The sequence below is a fragment of the Hoplias malabaricus genome, unplaced genomic scaffold, assembly GCF_029633855.1.
Source record: "Hoplias malabaricus isolate fHopMal1 unplaced genomic scaffold, fHopMal1.hap1 scaffold_120, whole genome shotgun sequence".
NCBI lineage: Eukaryota > Metazoa > Chordata > Actinopteri > Characiformes > Erythrinidae > Hoplias > Hoplias malabaricus.
The window spans coordinates 20,705-35,442 of record NW_027101044.1 but is presented as its reverse complement, the minus strand read 5'-3'; positions in this window follow the sequence as shown (position 1 = coordinate 35,442).

Genomic DNA, 14,738 nt, shown 5'->3' with positions numbered 1-14,738 from the left:
TCCAAAAGTGAACACGGTTCTGGGTCTTAAAAAAACCTCTGTTTTACTGGCTTTAGTAAAAAATACCACAAGGATCAAACCCAACAGCTGCATTCTCTCCCTGTCTAAACAGACCCGTTCAGAATGCTCGCTTTCGGCGACTGTTCCTTTAAATGATAATGAGCCGCTCGCTGTTCACCCCGACCCTGAGTGCACAGCAGCCGTTTTCTCTCTGTTCTCTTTCTCCTCTGTTTTTAAAAAGTGATTTCATTTCTCCGCATTTAACCTCTTTTACGCGCTCTCACATAAACATAGGTCCTGCGCTGTGATTGGACAGACCGAAGAAACAGCCTGGGTGGTCTTGTTTCCCAGTTTGTGGATTGGTCTGCTCCAGAACCCCAAGTTAATGTGTAAACACACTGAACGAGGGATGATTTTTCCCATAATTTGTCCCCTTTAAATATCTATGATGCCAGGATACATACCCTGAGAGTATTGTAGCACAATTTGATCAGTCCCACTTCAAGCTACTAACACCGGTGTTTGGCAGGGGACGGTGGACTCATTGGGGCTTCCTATTCTTTAGATCTAAGCCGATTATCTGTTTTAAATGGGAATTAGCCCTTTACTTAAGTTGCAGGGGGTTGTGTATTGTCTTACTCTCTTCCTGGATGTTGCTCCCTGTACCTGATCTGTGTTGTGTTTAAGATGGCGTGCCTCTTGTTGTATGGCACGGTGGCGTACAACAGAGACAGGAAATGGAGTTCTGGCAGAGGTCAGGGGGTCAGGAGCTCTGTTTTTAGGAGCTGGACTCTCTCAGAGCTGTTTTCCTGTCTTGAACAGCCGCTCGGCTCTAACTTACAGCTGGCCTCACCTATGTTAGCTCTGCCTTTCTGACTGTGAGACGCTGGTACGTTTCCAAGACTCGGCAGCCAAACCAGCTGAGTAAATTTGGTAGCATGTTTTGGTGAAGTTTTGCTTGTGCTGAGGCAGATGTTTCTGGGGAAGTCTTTTGGCTTGTGTTGATTTCCCTGTTTGAAGCATGACTACGGTTAGCTGTAAATATTCTGCGTGGGAAACTTAGGCTTACGTTAGCGTTTAAAGCTAAAGGTTGGTCTGTTTATATTCGATGTGTTTATAGTTGGTGCTTCTCAGGTTGAGTCAGGGTTTCCTCTGCAGTTGTTTGTTACAGTGTATTGTTGTAGTGCTGCTTTTAGCTTTTTGTATTCGACAGTCAGTAGTAGGTGTAGGTCTCGTGGGTGAACTTCTTCATTGTTTGACTTTAGTGTTGGAATGCATACCCCATTTACACCTGGCTTTGTCATGCGGGTTCTACCTGGGTAGAGATTACAGTCACGCTGTCTGTCATAGAGTTATCAGATTTCAAAATGGCTGATGTTTTGACCAAGTGTAAATGCAAACCAGTGTAAACAAGTCAAAGAAAGTGCAACAGCTGTAGCTAGGTTTCTAATATAATTAGGTTGTTACTCCTCAGAGGAACCCACCGAGATTCAACAGGTACGATAAAGAATCGAATATTCATGATTGGTTGAGGGCAGATAAACCAATCATCTTGTTTATTTCCTGTTTGTATTTCACTTGTGGCTAAACTGACATGGTCACCTTGTTGACATCTCCATCTCCAGTTCCTCTCGACGTAACAACGTGTGCCTGCCAGGGGTGGTTATCTGGGTCATATTTTAAAATCTGAGCTGTAGCCCTCAGGTTGGTTCTTATTGTCGGGGTACGTACGAGCCGTAATAACTCCTGTCCCGGTGGTTTGAAGGCCCACAAAGTAAACATTCAGCGAGCAGGGATGGAACAGTACACTGAGCCTGACACAGCAAACAGAGCAGTGCAGGAGCACACGCCATCGAACAATAACGGCAGGCTGGCCGCGGTGTTTGATTAGCTGCTAATTGTTCTGCTTCGCCTTGAACAGTGGCAGAATGTATTCCTCTTGCGTAACGCCTCTGCAGTCTTCTGCAAAGCGAATGGAAATGCCTAACTTGAGATTGCAGAAAGGAGAAGGCCAGCGTTTGCGCTGCTGCTGTCATGCTGAAGGCTGTAGTTGCGTAATACAAAAACCAGTGGAAGTAGCGTGATTTGGCCGTGTGTAGACCTTGTGTGTCATAAACTTATGTTTGCGTTTATGCGCTGTGCAGAGATTCAAACTCAGAGTGACTTAGAATTTAACCGCTACTACAGAGGTTGGAGATTATACGAGGAGTCTTTCTCGGAGACTGTTATCAGTGTGGAAAATTTAATGGGGTTTATGACAGAACTCACTTTGAGTGCTTTAGCAAATTAATACGGGTATCTGGAGCCCGCCAACACAGGAACCGTCAAATAAATCAACCCAGTCTTTTTTCAGTGCGCTGCCTGAATCTAAAAACGTGATAAAAATTGCTATTCTGCTTTGGTACTGCATCTTACGTAAAATATAAAGACATTAAGATTGTCCCATGCTCTTGTGTGTGTCTCTCCAATCACAGTGATGTGATTGACCACGTCAAATGGAGCAAAACAGACACCGCAAGTGCAGAAAACGATAACGGAGAAGAAAGAGAACAGAGCGAAAACGGCCAAAAACCAGAGTTTCTGCTCCATGCGCTCGGATCAGGGTGAACAGCTGCTTATTCTCGATTACATGAACATGTGCTGTTTAGACTGGGGTGGTGTGTGTCTGGGGGGGTAGGGTGTGCTTATGTGGGGTTTGGGCCTTGTGGTATTTTGACAAAAGCAGGTCACACAGGTTTCATTAAGACCGAGAACAGTGTTCACTCGTGAAAAACCCGTAGAAGACTTCCCTGTTAATCCCTGCCGACTGTGAATGGAAAGGGATTGTTCATTGCATTTATTTATATTGCAATTCATGGCTGTTAAAATGTAATGATGGTGTGAGGCCTAATTCAGTGCCGTGTAATTGCTTTACACAGAGCGGTGTGTCGGTTTCCTCTGGCCTTCCCCTTCCCCGAGCACTGAATGAGTTGGTGGTGCCTGAGTAAACAGGAACGCTGCTGTCTAACATTTCACTTCTCTCCTGCAGCCTGAATGTTTCATAGGCCCCTCCTCCCTCACGCGATCTCCTTGGAAGCCAAATGCCATTTTAAACCCCTTTGAAATCTCCCCCTCTTCCCTTGGCAACACGCACAAACATGAGCGCACACATGCGAACGGGCGAAGGGAAAAGCAGCCTCCCACTCGCACCGCTGGGACAGGGCCACTTGATTTGGAGGTTTGAAGGTTTCGCTTGTCTGATGCCTCATCTCTTGGGCACAGGTTTGTGCTTCCACTGCAGTGCTTTTGATAACGTTTCTCCCCACTCTCATACATCAAAGGAGATGCTTCTCCACCCCACTCTCTCTCTTTCTCTTTCTCTCTGCTCCTCTTCTCTCCTTTCCTCTGCTCTCTCTACCTCTCTGTCTCTGCTTTGCCGCATTTTTTTGGTTCATGGTACTTTCACCCAGTGGTTTTTGATCTTTCTGTATCAGGCCTTTTGAAATGAATCATGTCCCTGTGGCTCATGAATGTTTACTTGAAGGCTATGGCTGTGACGTTTATTGGGGACGTGCTTTCTGACTAATTTTGGAGTTCGAGTGTCCGTAGGAGTTTATAAACTTTGTAAAAACGAGCCCATCGCAGACCAGAAAGGAGGCGTGGACGGCAGAGAAATGTCTTAACCACAGGAAGTCGTATGGTCACCGATGGCTAAACCTATACCACCTTCTGTGCCTGAAGTCTGCACAACAAGAAGAGCAAATGAGCTAGCTCTAGAGCTAAGCGGAGCTATGGGGGATGATTATCTGCTTACATTTTGATGAAATAGATCTTCACTCTTTGTAGAACTGGGTACAATAACAACACAGACACTTTGCGTAAAAATATATACATGACGCAGAGTGTACATTCAGATTGGCAGATGAAGGTTGGTAAAGAAGGCTGCTGCTTGCCTCCTACCTCTACATTTATCCTATTGCTCTGCTGAACCGTAGCACAGAGAAAGCACTGGTGTCTGTGCGCTGCGGCCAAAGATTGCAGCTTCTCATGCGTGGGCTGAAGTAAGCCGGGAAGAGATCACACGGAGAAAGGAGCTTGGGGGAGGGGGAGCAATGAAGACAACAGTTGTTTTGATTGGATGTGCTAAGGCCTGAGTGATGTATTATCCATGTGTGCTGCTCATAACTAAGAGACAGACGGATAGAGATGTTACACTGCAGTGTTGGGAGTAAAGCAGTCCAAGGTTTATAACTATCTGGCATTTGAGAGTTGATATTAAGGATAGTCCTCTGCTGCTAAGTTGCTAGCGCACTGATTCAGGGCATGGTCAACTGGGCGATGAAACTTGTCGTTGCTTTCCGACTCGATTTGAGATTTTTCTTTTTTGTTGTGGAAGTACAGGTGGCTTCAGGAATGTCATCCGTCTTGCTGCAGAGAGCGTGGGCTGAAACTCTCACTGCTAAATGTTTTATTCCTTGCCTGGCAGTTGGGATCTGAACAAAACAAAACAAAAAAAATGCTGCAGAGCCCTCTGTTCAATAGCACTTTATTAATGGTAATTCGCCCTTAAACAGTTTTAACTTCTCTCTCTGAAATCACATGATCACATTCTGATGGGTGACGCCACTGATATGTCTTTTAAGGTGGAGCGGTGTGTTTGAGGAGAAAGGCGAGAGTTGTTTGTACGTGGATGAAGTTTTATATCGTCTGTTTGTTTTTATTCACTGTTTGAATTTCTACAGAAACTCGTGTAACTCGAGTTGTTTAGGTTTGTAGCACTGTCGCTAATGCAGCTAACCATCCCCTGAGTTTGGAGACATTTCCACCTTAAGTGATCTGAAACAGCAAAAGTAAAATATTACCCACAGATGGAGCAGGAATAGAGCAACGACATCTTCATTTCGGACTGTGCTTTTCAATATTTGGGATTCACTCTGTTGTCTTAAAACTCTAGATGGCTCTCCCGTGAGCAGCGGGACTGAGAGAAGTTAGCATAACGGACCGAGAGTTTGATTTTTTAGTAAACACATTAGACCGGTTTCAGGAACGCAAATAGTGAGAAAATATATCTTCTGAATTTGATAAAAATGAATGTTGAATGTTGCCTTATTAAAACCTTTCTAAGCAATTGCAGTTAATACACATCAGTAGTGTCATCATCAGACTGTGATCTTAATTTCCTTCTGGTATCAATACAGTATTTATCTATCCCTCTATCCATCAATCAATCATTCCAGAGAGAGACGTTGGACAATTGAGAAGCTACGTCTGAAATCTCGACCAAATCCTGCGACTCGGCTCTAAAATCAGGCTCTAAATATATATAAAAATGTTCTGGCGATTAAATCTCCAATGCATTTTTCCAAGCCACCCTCACACCCCAAGCAGATAAAGCCCATTTCACACCCAGAGGAGGCAAACATCCACAACATATGACTTTATCCCTCTAGCCTTCTAGTAAAGACTCTGGGTCTAGTCATGTGTGAACAGAGCCCCTAATGTTCCGGAGTGTTTCCTACACAAGCGCTGCACAGGTGCTGCCCCATGCCTAAAGCATGCGGCATGCTTCCTGCTGCAAGAATGCACCTGACACCTTTGCATGCTGCATACGTGAAAGGACTACTCTGGGACGACATCTGACCTGACGCTCTGGATTTATCTAGAGAGTTCATTTCTGAAAGTTTCTGAAAATTGCAGAATTGGGCATCACTTTGTATCAGTTCATTAAGTTTGCTAACTTAACTCTTTATAAACTGCCTGCTTTGGAGCTGAAAAATACGAGAATGGTAACGTTAGCTCGGGTCACATGGTTACAGCTTTAGCATGTGTTTGTTTAATAACAAACCTTTCTCTGTGTAAATTTCCTGTCATGTGTGATCTAACATTACTGTGGCCTTCTGTGATCTCAGTATGGTTTTAATTAAATGTAGCAACATCAGAATTCTGCGTGGCAACTTTAATCTACATTCTTTTTCTACTCCACATTTATCCATCGTTTTCAAGTTAAAAGCTCTCTGCAGAGTTTTGTTATTGCGATTTCATGCATTTCCTTGAATGAAGCAGAGAGAGCAGTGATGTATAAAAATATAACGGAAACACAGTCATAGACCGATCCCAGAGTCACTGAATATGTGTAATCCGAGTCCATTTTTAAGATTTACTACTTGCAAAATCAAGACCTGTTTTGCCATGAATCTTACCCAGAATACACTGCAGGCCGCTGATTTTTTTGAACACTTTGGTGAATCCTCTCCTCTGCGTGTTGTGTTGTAGAGTCGTGGGGGTTGAGGTTGATGGGGGAGGAGTGTGGCCTGGCTGAATCTCAATCACTGGGTCCTTTAGCAGTGCTCTCCTTTTGATAGGGCAGCTGCAGCCATTCAATCAGCCCATTTACATTGAAATGCGGTGGCGACAGGAAGGGGGGAGGGGGTCCTGGGCCTGAGCGTGACTGAAAAGCCCACCTCACTAAAGACCAAAGAGAGGAGGGCCACCGCGGGGCTCTGACACTTCATTGTTTTCCAGCGGCTCGGTGCCGAGTACGTAGCACAAAGGCTTAAAGTACCCTCCTTTTGAGCCCTGCTCATCGTTCACACTACTTGCCTTTTTCTTTTTTTATTATTTTATTTTAATATTCTTACTGTTGTTTATAGGTGGCCTCTCTATTTTTTCAGGAAAGGAGCGTCTGCATTTTATTTTTACACGCTCCTAGCGAGAGGAAATGAGGGCGAACACAGAACTTAACAGTCTTGTAAACAAATGGTGCTTAGTAGTGGTTTAGAAGTGATTTGGGGATTTTTAATTCACGTGACCTGGCAGAAAGAGTGTTTTCACATGATTATAGCATGTAAAGTAACACAATAGAGAAAGGAAGGGATTAAATGTTCATTTTATTAAACTGTGTTCAGCAGTGCTTCTTGGATGCTAATGCTAACGACGGTGGCTTAGTCAGCAGGTTAAACATTAGCTCATGATAAGCGTGAGGCAGTTTGCGTTGGTTAAAGTGTTAGTGAAGTTTAGAGATAGAAAGACGAGAGAAATCCAGAGAACAGAATGGAGCGAGCATGGTAATGTCCATATATACTACGAAAAGTAATCCATGTTTTTCTGTGTAGATAGTAAACAGACACAAGTCGTTACCTGTTAGCATGCTAGTAGTTGTTGTAGTGGTATTCACATCAATTCTCAGGTGATTTGGCTAATTTTTTTGAACCAATCTCTACACATTTGCAACATGCAAAGGAAAAGTAGTTAAAAGTAAAGCAGGGGTTTGTTAAAGTTATAACGCCGAGGCCGTCAGGCTGAGCTCTGGATGCTAAAGCTAATGCAGTTGGCTGTTTTCCACCATGTATAAGACGTGTAAAGCAGCAGTAAACACGTCCAAATGAGATCACATGATGTTTGAGCTCTGCAGTCCCGATCCAACACACTTTTGGTTGCCTTCTACACCTTTGAAACCTAAACCCGCAACTCGAACGTAAATAAATGATGACCGGTGTTTGTGGTTTGGTGTACTCTTCATGGAAGACGTTGTAATGGTGTTCAAGCTGATTGTGGAGGTTCAATCTAATCCATGCGCCTCTGTTGTAACTCATTAAGGCCTGAATGATGAGCTGCGGCGCAGATAAACGAGGCCAGTGTGTCAGCGGCTGTTGTCCTGAGCTCGGGCCGAGCCGAAACCCTCATTGGGCCGTATCTCTGTGACTGAAAGGGCACGGCTCGGGTGTTTTTCCACCAAAGGACGTTAGGACAGGTGTGGTAATCTTCCTCTCTGGCTCCATGCCGAGCTCTGTACATTCTCCTACTGCCATTGATTCGTTGTGAGTCAGAGCTTGTTTTGAACTTGCCATTTCCTGGTATAGCAGCACCTCAAACCGGTTTGTGGTTATAAGGGGAGGGTTTTTCAATAACATCAGTGCGCTGTGCTCGTTGTGCATGCTTTTCAAGACACGTTTGGCAAGCAGGAAAGACAGACTGCTAATCCAGCCACAGATTGTCGATCTGCGCATGCCTTCTGCATTTTGATTCGTCATTTCTTCTTGAGCCAACTGCTTAATGTACTGATTTCTCATGATGCTGCTTCTTTAGCGGGTAACTGACCTGAGGCTCGTTTTACAAAGCAGTCTGAGCTGAAACACTCCTTATAACTTCATTGTCTAAGACTCTCTATGGATTTGAGGGACAACTTTATGAAACTTTAACAAAGTTTGCCTTTTATACCTCAAGCTCTTTAGTTTACAAAGAATAGATTTTTCCAAAACGTGGTCCCCTTCTATTCACACATTCTTTGAAACCAATTTGCACAGTCTATCCAAGCTATAACGCACCACAGAATATAATTTTCTATTCCTCTTGTATTAACGTGGACCGGGTGGTGGTGGTGGGGCTGTTGAACGAGGTAGAACAGGATTATTCTCTCTCAACTCTCATGTAGGCTATTATTTGCTGATTACAGAGCCCTTTGTTTGTGCTGTGGGATGGTTGCCATCCATTTAGACCTGCAAGTGAGCAGCAGATTTTTATCAGTGTCGTCTATGGGTGTGTGGCTGTGTCTGTGTGCGTTTGTTCCCCTTTTATTGCGTTGCCATGACCATCAAAAGCACATCCCATAATAAAGCCCACGTGTTCGATCACTGCCAAACTCCTACACTCCTCTGTTGCTTTAAATAGAAACGTGCTAATGTTTTAAAGGCAGATATCTCTCCGTGTGCACGTTCCGTCGACTGCGTTTCCCTAGTTCTGCACGCGGGCAGTGGCAGTGCAGCGTTTATTTATAATTCAAGAGTCGTGCTGCTGAAATGTCATCCGTTTTTATTGGGATTGCCGCTAAGGCTGCGGAGCATTGTGATCAGGGATGGAAATTTATTTTAATTCCCCCCCCTTGATTCACTTATTAATTCGTTTAGAGCCGGCTGTAATAAATGTTTTACCCTTGAGCTCTCATTATCCCTCGGAATCAAACGTACCGCATTTGTGCCTGCGCCTTTAAGAATTGTACAGCGTATGCAGATGACCTCGGCTCTGATTGGCTGCCTGGTTGTGCCTTTTTCTAAACGGGTTCAGACCGAAATGCTTAAGAATTCGCAATAAACCCGTTTTGACAAATACACACGCTTGGTTCTTGTGACCTCACAAAAGCAGAGCTCTCCAAACGCCACAGCGTTTAACTTTCCACTCAAAACATTAAGAACAAGCTCTAAACCACGGAAACGACACAGATGCCCAACAAAGCAAAAATGTATTAAGCTTTTTTTGGTGTAAAGTGTGTTTATGATATAAACAGCCCACTCAGGTCTCCCTCTCTTCTTTGTTTCGATGCTGCCTCTGATCAGTGGCCTACGTCATCTGAAGTTTATTCGCAGAAGAGCGGTGGATGGAAACCCAGTTCCTGTCAAATGACAAACGTTTGAACACAGCAGCTGTCCTTCACATTTGTGTAAAACTATTATTCTGAATGGAACAATAGAAATGCTCCAAAGTTACTCTTCAGTTGAGGGTTAAGATGTTTTTTTTTATTCTTCTGTAAAGTTACCATTTTTGGAGGTGAATGTTTTTCTACGTTAATGAACTCTACGGACTGTGGAGTGAATGTTACAACTGAAGAGGGTTAAATTAAGGGCAGCGTTTATAAACTTTACTCACGTGATGCAGCAGACAGTTTCCAGATTCGTGAGGAATGCAGTTTTCCATTATTTGGTCTGTGTCAGTTTGTGTTGAGTGATGTCGTAAGAGATTGTGACATTATAAATAACGAGGACGCTGTAACCCAGCCCACTGTGCTCCGCCGACACGTCTCCTGACTTCTCTAGGTGCGTGAACACGCGCGATTTAACATATGCTCTCCCAATCAGCAATATTAGAGGTTGAGTTATGTACTGTTACGTTTATTGGCCTCCTTGGAAAAGTAGAGCCGTGTTGTAAATGGAAATGCTGCATTTTAAAGCAGTTGATTGATTGAATTAACAGACTGATTAGAGGCAGCTCCTTCTGTTGTTCTGATTCGTCTTTGGGAAAACTGCTGTTTGATTAGTGCTCTAGAGTGTTGTCGTAAGGTATCTCGGGACATTTTAATATTTATGAACAGCGTGGATTTGTTTAGTTCGTTTAAGGATCGTCGCACCTTGCTTTTCCAAGTTAACACCGAATATTGGTTCATTCTGGTCAATGTATGAGGTCTAGTTTGATGGTGACTGGGCCCTTTCACTCTCAGGCTTTTCTCAGGGCTTAGATTATTATGTAAAGTTAATTTCATAATGAGCTATTGCTGCTGTGTGCGCTGGTGCTGGACCGTTTCTACAGCTGAGGTCATCCTGAAGATGCTGTACTTTTTTTAATGAGTGATTTATCATCAAATAAAAAATCGTGTCAAAATATGCTCTGCGTAGTTGTGGTCCATAAATCAACAAAGCTATCGGATCGTACATGACCCCAAAGTTTGGCGTTAGCTCCCCGTTTCTCCCTCGCGGAGTTCTCCCAGTGTCTCGTCTGCAACGCTGCGCAGCAATGCAGTTTCTCACTTGGTTCTTTTTTGTCGCAGAGTTTAGAGAAGCATTTAAGATGCGAGACTGAAATTAAAAGCTATTTAAAGCCGCAACCGCTCCATTATGAATGTTTTACGTGATGAATAATTCAGCTCTGTGTAACGAGGTTATGTTTAGTGGACTGCAGTTGCTTTTTAAGGTGCCCTTTTACAGAGATCTGAGGCTGACTGTGTGGGTTTGAGTTGCAGAATCTGCTCTTAAATCAGTGAAAAGTTATGTGTCTCGGTCCATTCACGGAGAGTAGGACGCTTTTGTTTTTATTGAGTTCTGATAAGTTTGAGACTAGTCTTTGTGAACAAACCACTTAGGATTAGGAGCGTGGCTTTATGAAGGTCACCGTAACCTGGTGATAACACGCAGTATCAATCTTATTGTTGAAAGTAAAGTCCGGAGTAGTTTAGCCTTCAAAAATGTAACGTTTAACGCAGCTTTGTGGTGGCACACAGCAAAACAAGTCAGAGTCTTTCTTTCTCTGTCCCTCCCCAGTCGTTTATAGCGCCCAAGCGTGCGTTTTTTCGTTGAGCTCCTTCCAGTAGGTGCTGAGAACTGGAACATCAGCCCGTCCAGTCCCAAGCTTCACCTCCTGGGTCCATGTTTCGCTCCCGACGTGTGGAGGGAGCAGCACGACCAGCTCCAAGGTTTTAATAAGCAATTCAGAATTGCCCCGCCCCCTTGTCTGAGTCTGTCCAATCACAGCACTGGACTTCCATTTATGTGAGAGCGCAAAGACGAGGTTAGCCGCAAACAAAACGGGACACAAGTGCAGAGGAAACGAGAACGGAGAAGAAAGAGAACAGGGTGAAAAAAAACGGCCTCGCTCCTCACTGCTGTGCGCTCAGGGACGGGGTGAACAGCGAGCGGCTCACTATCATTTAATGGGTGTTCTGAACAGGGCTGTTTAGACAGAGGGATTGATTCTTGTTGTATTTAAAGCAAAGCAAATCACTTAGGTTCTATTTAACACTCATAACCGCGTTCTGTTGTGGAAAAGTGGAGAATGCGTCTCTTTAATGGCATCAAGTGCTTTTAGCATCACACGCTTTCTTTTTCTATTACTTTCAAAGGCATGTCTGTGTTCTTTGCAAGTATTATACAATGAAGTGTCACATCCTACTCTCCTTCTGCCTTATGAAGCTTCCTGGCACGAGTAACTGTTTCAGTCACGCGACTCCCCGCCCTCCTCCCAAGCAGGATGTAACCCTGACACCACAATGGCTTAATGTTTCACAATTTCACGATGGCCGAGAGATTTCAAAATCATCCGTATGGCACTTCAAGCACGGCTCCACGTACATAACGGTCTTCAACGTCGCGAGAGGCATGTGTTTATTGCGTTACGTTAATCTCCTGCCTCTGCACGAGCGCCTCTGAAACCTTCTTTGCGTATCTCTGGTTCCTCAGGAAACCAAAGAGGTACAAGAGCACACTCGACGCTCTCTGTCCTTTCACAGCCAGCGTGACTAATCTGTGTGTTTGTGTCTTATCTCTAGCAGAGCTTTTGTGTTAATCTTCCCCATTTGTGTCGTTACGACTGGAAACAACACCCCGATCGTGCCCGTTGGATTAGTTCGTTGGAGCCGTAGCTGTTGCTCTACGTTGGGTGGTTTAATTTGCTTGTAGAGGTGCAGTGTATTTTTATAGGAGCAGGCAATAAGGGGGACTTTGTCACCATTGGCTGATGAGCGTTTCTGAAGGTTGAGAACCAACAAAGCACAAGCCGCATTGAAAATACAGTCAAAAACGTTCATTTGTGTTTTTCTTAATGTTTGAGTTCATTATGCTACAACTGCGCTCTGAATTAACACACAGTTAGTCCTGACTCTGTAAACACTTGCATGACGTTATATTTGTGGCACTGCAGCATAATCTACCACAATACATATGATAAAACATTATCATCGCCAACCGGAACGTAATTTCTTGTCACAAATGGGATATAAACCAATTACACGGCCCTCGAACAAAATGCACTCCTGTATCTCGACGCCAAACCTACGTTAAAACCAGTAACTGATTGGATGTTGTCTTGATTTATTGACGTTTTTACCTTCTCCTCCCTCCTCCTCTTGCCACAAGACCAGGGGAGAGAGAGAGAGGTTGTGCTGAGATATTTTGGTCTTGTCCCCCACCCTTACGCTAGCCCCTCGGTTTCTGAGTCTCGGTCCTGCGCCGGTGAGGAGAATTGTAACGTGGCGCGTCTCCCGCTGCCTCCCAAAGCCCCATGTAAGAATTCAGCAAGGCTTCATTTGAATTTTAGTTTGCAGGCTGTATTCGCGGAGGAAGACAAGAGCCCAAGGGTCATGCCGGTGATTACATATGCATGGATTCAGACGAAATTACCTTCTTCCTCGTCGAGGTGGTATTGTCAGGCCGCTTGCTCTCTGTCCTCCGGAGCATTTTGCTTTTCATTCGGCTTGATTTGAATCTTTCCATTTGAGACTCCTCATACTGAGAGAAGGCTGTCGTCACTGTGTGTGTGTGAGAGAGAGAGAGAGAGTTTGCCTGGTCCTTACTTCTAATTAGAAGAGAATGAATAATTGAATGTCTCAGATTTACGTGATGTGTTTTTCATGTCATTATAACTTGACTTTTTGACCCCTTCCATGAAGAGGCATCTCTGTTTTCTTATTCAGAGAGCAAGGTGTGTGTGTGTGTGTGTTTAAAAGTGTGTCCGCTGCTGACGGCCCACTCAGGCATGGCTGATGCCCCTCAGCAGAAAGTGTGTGTCTGGTTGCGAGGATCAGGAAATTCTGCTTCTGTGCCAGCAGGCCCCCACTGAGAAAATGAGGTTACACTGGAAATGTGTGAAAATGGATGTTCTGCTTAGTATTTTATAGGAGAGCTTTGTTTGGAGACTTCATGTGGGTTAGTACTGCGACTAACTGCGTTATGGACAGGTTTAGGGAGGCAGTGATGCGTGAATAATGGGCCTGTGCCGATGATTGATTGATATTTGTAGTGTGTGTATGTTTAAATGCAGGTGGAGAAATGTTTATTATGTGTAGAGTTTGGGGCTATATCTGTCTGGATTATTGTTGATTATTGTTAGTAACGTTTTAATGATTTTACTGCATTAAAATGATAAAGGCTTCTATCAACAATCAGCCTGAAGGGTGTCAAATCTAAACCTTTTTTCACTGCAGGTGTTTTCTGGTACTGATTTAATTCAGATATAAGTTATGCATCACTACATATAACACATTGTTATTGGCAGATTGGTACATGTTGGTCGATCTGGTCGAGAAGCTCACAGGACATTTGCATATTGCAGCCTTCTGCAATATCTGAACTGAAACAAACAAGCTCTTGGGGTTTTGAGAGAGGCTGTTTTATAGCCCTGTTGGGATGGAATTAAATCTAGACTGTAATCTGGGGCATTTCTTCATTATAGGTGCCTCTGTGATTTTATTTCCGTCCAGATATGACTGTGTTTCCTTCTTCCTCCCGTGACAAATTTACAGGCTGAAAGACTAGACTAGAGTTTTTCAACATAGCACTAGTCTGGTCATTTTAGTCTCGTCCAGATATGAACCTGTATAATTTGGACACTGTGCTTTTCCACTGCATGGCACTTACTCTATATTCTGCATTCTTGCTTTTCCATTAGGTAAATTTCGTACCCGTTTTCAGAAAGCAAATGCTTTTATAGTTTGTTCTCTCGTGGTTCCATCTGAGCCCAGTAGGGACTAAACCGTGACGTGTAAACCTTGTAGAGCGCTGATTGTCCAGAGAAAATCTAGCAGACTCGCAACGGAAGCTCGTAAAATTACACCGTTGGCTTTTGAAGACGTTCAAAGGCTCATTGGACGCAAGAATACAGTGAGGAAAAGGGAGAACAAGGAAGGAACAAACACTACTGATCTGTCTGAACTGATGACAGAGCTGTGTTCAGTCCCAAACAACAACAACACGCCGATACACCATGAGTAAACAACTCTTAACATCTAAAGCTTTTGGTTCCTGTTAGAGATGGGGTTTTGTGACCGTACCAACTATATTTCAGGGGAAACTGTAGTAGTCGAAAACGAACCGGGGACCAGAAAGTGAGTAGAACCAGGTAGAGTAGTTGCTATGCAGTGGAAATGTGACGTACGTTGTAGAGCATGATGCTAACATCTGGGTTTACAGCGCACTAGACACTGTGATTTTAATGCCGTCCGGATACAGGAGTTTAATCACGGAGGAGACTTATAAGACTTGTAAGGTGCTTCCTTACAGACG